This window comes from Hemiscyllium ocellatum, chromosome 44 (genome assembly GCF_020745735.1).
Source record: "Hemiscyllium ocellatum isolate sHemOce1 chromosome 44, sHemOce1.pat.X.cur, whole genome shotgun sequence".
In the NCBI taxonomy this organism is placed as follows: domain Eukaryota; kingdom Metazoa; phylum Chordata; class Chondrichthyes; order Orectolobiformes; family Hemiscylliidae; genus Hemiscyllium; species Hemiscyllium ocellatum.
The window spans coordinates 260747-268995 of record NC_083444.1 but is presented as its reverse complement, the minus strand read 5'-3'; positions in this window follow the sequence as shown (position 1 = coordinate 268995).

Below are 8249 nucleotides of genomic sequence, written 5' to 3'. Positions count from 1 at the left end.
TCAGTCTAAACATTATGGCACAGACAGGGAAGACGGGGCTAACACCTTCAATATCTCAACATCTTATCTGTGTTGACACCAATTGTTACAATTAACCTGAGAATGTAACTTTTAAAAAAAGTTTTGTGATTCACACATGAAAGAAGTGAAACTATCATGGTCATTCTAACAGACGAAAGACTCAACAAACAAGGTATTTTTCAATGTATAATTTCAGTTACATCACACTGCAAATTTTTGCTATAAATTCTGTGTTACGATCGAGCCCTCCACAATCACCTGATGAAGGAGCGTCGCTCCGAAAGCTAGAGTGCTTCCAATTAAACCTGTTGGACTATAACCTGGTGTTGTGTGATTTTTAACTTTGTACACCCCAGTCCAACACCCCAGCATCTCCAAATCATTAGAATTAAGGAGAGTGTGTTAAGAGAGGAATCAAGACAAAGGAACCCGGGTGAAAGTGCATCTAAGTCACTGAATGTGGCAGGATGGGGTTGAGACAGCAGTTTGAAAAGCCTGTGGTATCCTAGGCATCATTAATAGGGACACAGAGTACAAGAGGAACAAAGTGCTGCTGAATTTATATGGAGGGTCTATCTTAGGAGGAGAGGTTGCACAGGTGGGTCTATATTGACTGGAATTTGGAAGAATGAGTGGTAACCTTTTAGTGAAACATACAAAATTCTGAGTGAACTTGGGGAAAATGGTTTCCCCTCTGCAAATGTGTTGCTGGTCAAAGCACAGCAGGTTAGGCAGCATCTCAGGAATAGAGAATTCGACGTTTCGAGCACAAGCCCTTCATCAGGAATAAGAGAGAGAGAGCCAAGCCGGCTGAGATAAAAGGTAGGGAGGAGGGACTAGGGGGAGGGGCGATGGAGGTGGGATAGGTGGAAGGAGGTCAAGGTGAGGGTGATAGGCCGGAGTGGGGTGGGGGCGGAGAGGTCAGGAAGAGGATTGCAGGTTAGGAGGGCGGTGCTGAGTTGAGGGAACCGACTGAGACAAGGTGGGGGGAGGGGAAATGAGGAAGCTGGAGAAATCTGAATTCATACCTTGTGGTTGGAGGGTTCCCAGGCGGAAGATGAGGCGCTCCTCCTCCAGCCGTCGTGTAGTTGTGTTCTGCCGGCGGAGGAGTCCAAGGACCTGCATGTCCTCGGTGGAGTGGGAGGGGGAGTTAAAGTGTTGAGCCACGGGGTGATTGGGTTGGTTGGTTCGGGCGGCCCAGAGGTGTTCTCTGAAGCGTTCCGCAAGTAAGCGGCCTGTCTCACCAATATAGAGGAGGCCACATCGGGTGCAGCGGATGCAATAGATGATGTGTGTGGAGGTACAGGTGAACTTGTGGCGGATATGGAAGGATCCCTTGGGGCCTTGGAGGGAAGTGAGTGTGGAGGTGTGGGCGCAAGTTTTACATTTCCTGCGGTTGCAGGGGAAGGTGCCGGGGGTGGAGGTTGGGTTGGTGGGGGGTGTGGATCTGACAAGGGAGTCACGAAGGGAGTGGTCCTTGCGGAACGCTGATAGGGGAGGGGAGGGAAATATATCCTTGGTGGTGGGGTCCGTTTGGAGGTGGCGGAAATGGCGGCGGATAATACGTTGTATGCGCAGGTTGGTGGGGTGGTAGGTGAGAACCAGTGGGGTTCTGTCTTGGTGGCGGTTGGAGGAGCGGGGCTCAAGGGCGGAGGAGCGGGAAGTGGAGGAGATGCGGTGGAGGGCATCGTCGATCACGTCTGGGGGGAATCTGTGGTCCTTGAAGAAGGAGGCCATCTGGGTTGTGCGGTGTTGGAATTGGTCCTCCTGGGAGCAGATGCGGCGGAGACGAAGGAATTGGGAATATGGGATGGCGTTTTTACAGGGGGCAGGGTGGGAGGAGGTGTAGTCCAGGTAGCTGTGGGAGTCAGTCGGTTTATAATAGATGTCTGTGTTGAGTCGGTCGCCCGAGATAGAAATGGAAAGGTCTAGGAAGGGGAGGGAGGAGTCTGAGACAGTCCAGGTGAATTTCAGGTCGGGATGGAAGGTGTTAGTAAAGTTGATGAACTGTTCAACCTCCTCGTGGGAGCACGAGGCAGCGCCGATACAGTCATCGATGTAGCGGAGGAAAAGGTGGGGGGTGGTGCCAGTGTAGTTGCGGAAGATGGACTGTTCCACATATCCTACGAAGAGGCAGGCATAGCTGGGGCCCATGCGGGTGCCCATGGCAACTCCTTTAGTTTGGAGGAAGTGGGAGGATTGAAAAGAGAAGTTATTCAGGGTGAGGACCAGTTCAGTCAGTCGAAGGAGGGTGTCAGTGGAAGGGTACTGGTTAGTGCGGCGGGAAAGGAAGAAGCGGAGGGCTTTGAGTCCTTCGTGATGGGGGATGGAGGTGTACAGGGACTGGATGTCCATAGTGAAAATAAGGCGTTGGGGACCGGGGAAGCGAAAATCCTGGAGGAGGTGGAGGGCGTGGGTGGTGTCCCGAACGTAGGTGGGGAGTTCTTGGACTAAAGGGGACAGGACCGTGTCGAGGTATTGGGAGATGAGTTCGGTGGGGCAGGAGCAGGCTGAGACAATGGGTCGGCCGGGGCAGGCAGGTTTGTGGATTTTGGGCAGGAGGTAGAAACGGGCGGTGCGGGGTTGTGGGACTATGAGGTTGGAGGCGGTGGATGGGAGATCCCCTGAGGTGATGAGGTCCTGGATGGTCTGGGAGATGATGGTTTGGTGGTGGGAGGTGGGGTCGTGGTCAAGGGGGCGATAAGAGGAGGCGTCCGCGAGCTGGCGTTTGGCTTCAGCGGTGTACAGGTCAGTGCGCCAAACTACCACCGCATCTCCTCCACTTCCCGCTCCTCCGCCCTTGAGCCCCGCTCCTCCAACCGCCACCAAGACAGAACCCCACTGGTTCTCACCTACCACCCCACCAACCTGCGCATACAACGTATTATCCGCCGCCATTTCCGCCACCTCCAAACGGACCCCACCACCAAGGATATATTTCCCTCCCCTCCCCTATCAGCGTTCCGCAAGGACCACTCCCTTCGTGACTCCCTTGTCAGATCCACACCCCCCACCAACCCAACCTCCACCCCCGGCACCTTCCCCTGCAACCGCAGGAAATGTAAAACTTGCGCCCACACCTCCACACTCACTTCCCTCCAAGGCCCCAAGGGATCCTTCCATATCCGCCACAAGTTCACCTGTACCTCCACACACATCATCTATTGCATCCGCTGCACCCGATGTGGCCTCCTCTATATTGGTGAGACAGGCCGCTTACTTGCGGAACGCTTCAGAGAACACCTCTGGGCCGCCCGAACCAACCAACCCAATCACCCCGTGGCTCAACACTTTAACTCCCCCTCCCACTCCACCGAGGACATGCAGGTCCTTGGACTCCTCCGCCGGCAGAACACAACTACACGACGGCTGGAGGAGGAGCGCCTCATCTTCCGCCTGGGAACCCTCCAACCACAAGGTATGAATTCAGATTTCTCCAGCTTCCTCATTTCCCCTCCCCCCACCTTGTCTCAGTCGGTTCCCTCAACTCAGCACCGCCCTCCTAACCTGCAATCCTCTTCCTGACCTCTCCGCCCCCACCCCACTCCGGCCTATCACCCTCACCTTGACCTCCTTCCACCTATCCCACCTCCATCGCCCCTCCCCCTAGTCCCTCCTCCCTACCTTTTATCTCAGCCGGCTTGGCTCTCTCTCTCTTATTCCTGATGAAGGGCTTGTGCTCGAAACGTCGAATTCTCTATTCCTGAGATGCTGCCTAACCTGCTGTGCTTTGACCAGCAACACATTTGCAGCTGTGATCTCCAGCATCTGCAGACCTCATTTTTTACTCGAAAATGGTTTCCCGTTGTGAGAGAGTCTAGGACCAAAGGGCAACATGTCAGAATAAGTGACTACCCATTTAAGACAAAAAAAGGAATTTCCTCTCTGTGAATCTGTTATATTTCCCCATAGTTTTGAAATCCTCCAGTTTAGGGAAAAGACCCTTTCTTTCTACGACTCTATTCACCATATCTGTGCTCATGTTCATGCTCAAGCTCCTATAGTCCAGTCAAGACTGGCATATTCTTATAACTTTATAGTCCCTTCCTGGTAAATCTTTCCTGAACTCTGTCCAATTTAATTATGTCCTTCCTATAGCAGGGCAATCAGAATTGCATACAGTGCTTCAGAAGAGGCCTCCCTGTATTGACCCAGTCTAAAAACATAGAAAATAAGAGCAGGAGTAGGCCATTCAGCCTTCCACTATGATCATGGCTAATCATCCAACTCAATAGCCCTGTTCTCATTTTTCCCCCATATCCTTTGATTGTTTTAGCACCAAGAAGCTGAAAATGTGTTGCTGGTTAAAACGCAACAGGTCAGGCAGCATCCAAGGAACAGGAAATTCGACGTTTCAGGAATCTCCTGATGAAGGGCTTTAGCCCGAAACGTCGAATTTCCTGCTCCTTGGATGCTGCCTAAAGTGCTGCGCTTTAACCAGCAACACATTTTCAGCTCTGATCTCCAGCATCTGCAGACCTCACTTTTTACTGGAAGATTAGCACCAAGAACTCAATCCAACTCTGTACATGGAAACATAGAAGCTAAGAGCAGGGGTAGGCCATTCTACCTCTCAAGACTACTCAGTCATTCAATTACAGATACAAGTCTTCAGCCAATTTGATTCACCCCATGTAATATCAAGAAACAGGGAGACATTGGACACTATAAAGTCTACAGGCCCTGACAACATTCCAGCAATAGTACCAAGATTTGAGCTCCAGAACTTCCCACTCCCTTAGCCAAGCTGTTCCAGTACAGTTACACAATGCGGAAAATTACCCAGGAATACCACAAACATGACAAGCAGGATGAATCCAACCCAGCCAATTATCCATCAATTACTCTCGTTCATCAGTGAAGTAATGGAAGGTGTCATTTACAGTACTATCAAACAGCACCTGCTCAGCAATAACCTGCTCAGTGACTCCCAGTTTGGGTTCCCCCAGGGTCACTCAGCTCCTGACCTCATTACAGCCTTGGGTCAAACATGGACAAAAGAATTGAATTCCCTAGGGAAGGGGAGAGTGACAGCCCTTGACATCAAGGCTGCATTTGACTGAGTGCAGTATTAAGGAGCCTTGGAACACTGGAATCAATGGGTTTCAGGGGCAAACTCTATGGTGATTGGAGTCATACCTGACACATAAGAAAACGGTAGTGATTTTTGAAGGTCAGTCACCTCTACAGGAATTCCTCAAGACAGTGTCCTAGGCCCAACCATCTCCAACTGCTTCATCAATGATCTTACCTCCATCATAAGGTCAGAGAAAGTACCAGGCCATGCACTCTCAGCGTGCGCAGATCAACTGGCAGAGGTCTTCTTGGACATCTTCAATCTCTCCCTGCAGCAGGCCACTGTCCCTGCCTGCTTCAGAAGGGCCAACATCATCCCTGTGCCTAAAAAAAACTCATGCAGCATGTCTCAATGACTACCGCCCAGTGGCCCTAACTTCAGTGGTCATGAAATGCTTTGAAAGGCTGGTCATGGCACTAATCAACTCCAGCCTCCCCACTACTCTTGACCCACTCCAATTTGCCTAATGGACCAATAGATCCATGTCAGATAAGATAGTAAAGGTGGTGTTTGGTATGCTTTCCTTTATTAGTCAGAGTATTGAGTACAGGAGTTGGGAGGTCATGTTTCGACTGTACAGGACATTGGTTAGGCCACTGTTGGAATATTGTGTGCAATTCTGGTCTCCCTCCTATCGGAAGGATGCGGTGAAATTTGAAAGGGTTCAGAAAAGATTTACAAGGATGTTGCCAGGGTTGGAGGATTTGAGCTATAGGGAGAAGCTGAACAGGCTGGGGCTGTTTTCCCTGGAGCGTCGGAGGCTGAGGGGTGACCTTATAGAGGTTTACAAAATTATAAGGGGTATGGATAGGATAAATAGACAAAGTCTTTTCCCTGGGATCGGGGAGTCCAGAACTAGAGGGCATAGGTTTAGGGTGAGAGTGGAAAGATATAAAAGAGACCTAAGGGGCAACTTTTTCATGCAGAGGGTGGTACGTGTATGGAATGAGCTGCCAGAGGATGTGGTGGAGGCTGGTACAATTGCAGCATTTAAGAGGCATTTGGATGTGTATGTGAATAGGAAGGGTTTGGAGGAATATGGGCCGGGTGGTGGCAGGTGGGACTCGATTGGGGTGAGATATCTGGTCGGCGTGGACAGGTTGGACCGAAGGGTCTGTTTCTGTGCTGTACATCTCTATGACTCTATGACTCGCCCTTCACTCCTCCCTAAAACATCTTGACACCAAGAACAGCGACATAAGAAGCCCACTCATTGGCTACAGTTCAGCCTTCAACACTATTATCCCCTCGAGACTGATTACTAAACTTAGTGATCTCAGACTAAGCCCCACTCTCTGCAACTGGATCCGCAGTTTCCTGATCCACAGGCTACAATCAGTGAAGATTGGGGACAATATTTCATCCTCACTAACACTCAACCCTGGAGCCCCCCAGGGGGGCGTATTCAGTCCCCTATTGTACTCACTGATTACCCATGACTGCATTGCCAAATTACCCATGACTGCATCGCCAAATGCTAGACTAATGCCATTTACAAGGTCGCTGACATAGTTGGTTGAATCTCAGATGGCAACGAAATAGACTACTGACGGGAGGTGGAAGACCTGGAAAAATGGTGCACTGAGAACAACCGAGCTCTCAATGCCGGCAAAGCCAAGGAACTCATTATTGACTTTCGGTGGGATGTTACTCATGCCCCCCTACACATTAACAACACAGAGGTGGAACAAGTGGAGAGTGTCAAGCTCTGAGGAGTGGTCACCCACAACAAGCTTTCTTGGACTCTTCATGTGGAGACACTGGTTACAAAGACCCAACAATATCTCTTCCTTCGGCAGCTGAGGAAATTTGGCATGACGGCAAATACCCTCGAGAACTTTTAGAATGCTCTCAATGTCACACCTATGTCTGGCTGTATCACTACCTGGTATGACAACTATACCATTCAAGATCAGAGACGGTTACAGAGTTTGGTGAACTTGGCCTGAACAATCACAAAGGCCAACCTCCCATCTATAGAATCCATCGATCAGGCCCGCTGTCAAGGAAAGGCCGCCAGCATTCTCAAAGATCTATCCACCCTGGCAATGTTTTTCTACAACCTCTACCATCGGGGAGAAGGTACAGAAGCCTGAACACACGCACCAGCCGGTTTCGAAACAGTTTCTACCCAACTGTTGTAAGAATACTGAATGGACTCACAAACTCTTAACATTCGCTTGTCCCTGTGTTTTTGTTTTTGTTACTGTTTACCTATTATTTCTTTATCTATGCTATTTAACTCGGTGATCTGCCTGTACTGCTCACAAAACAAAGCTTTTCACTGTGCCTCGGTACACGGGACAATAAATTCAATTCAATTCAGAAGCAGGCATGTTCGTTCACCAATAGTTGCAAAGTATTCAGCACCATTTCCTACTCCTCACATAATGAAGCAATCCATGTCAAATGTAACAAGATATGGTCAATATCCATATCGCCAATAATCTAACCACCCCACACTCTTTGGTATTCAATGTTGTTACCATCATTGAATTCCCCAATATCAAACATCCTGGGGTTATTGTTGATCAGAAACCCAATTGGACTGATCACGTAAATACAGTCACTACAACAGCAGGGCTAGGAAAAGGGATATGGGCCAAATGTTAGTAAATGGAATTAGATTAATTTAAGATATCTGGTCAGCATGGCAAGTTGGACCGAAGGATCTGTTTCCATGCTGTACAGTTTAGAATCCCTACAGTGTGGAAAACAGGCCCTTGGCCCCACAAGTCCACACCGACCCTCCAAAGAGCATCCCACACAAACTCAATCCCCACTACTCTACATTTACCCCTGACTAATGCACCTAACCTATGCATCCCTGAACACTATGGGCAATTTAGCACAGCCAATCCACTGAATCAGCACATCTTTGGACTGTGGGAGGAAACTGGAGCACCTGGAGGAAACCCACGTAGACACAGCAGAATGTGCAAACTCCACACAGTCACTGAGACTGGAATTGAAGCAGGGTTCCTGGCGCTCTGAGGCAGCAGTCTAACCACAGAGCCACCATGCTTCCCCCCGCTCGCCCCCCACTATGATTTTATGAATAATGTGGTGAGTAACCCACAACCTGACTCCCCAAAGCCTGTCCACTATCTACAAGGCACAAGCCAGGAGTGTGATGGAATATCCCCGCCCT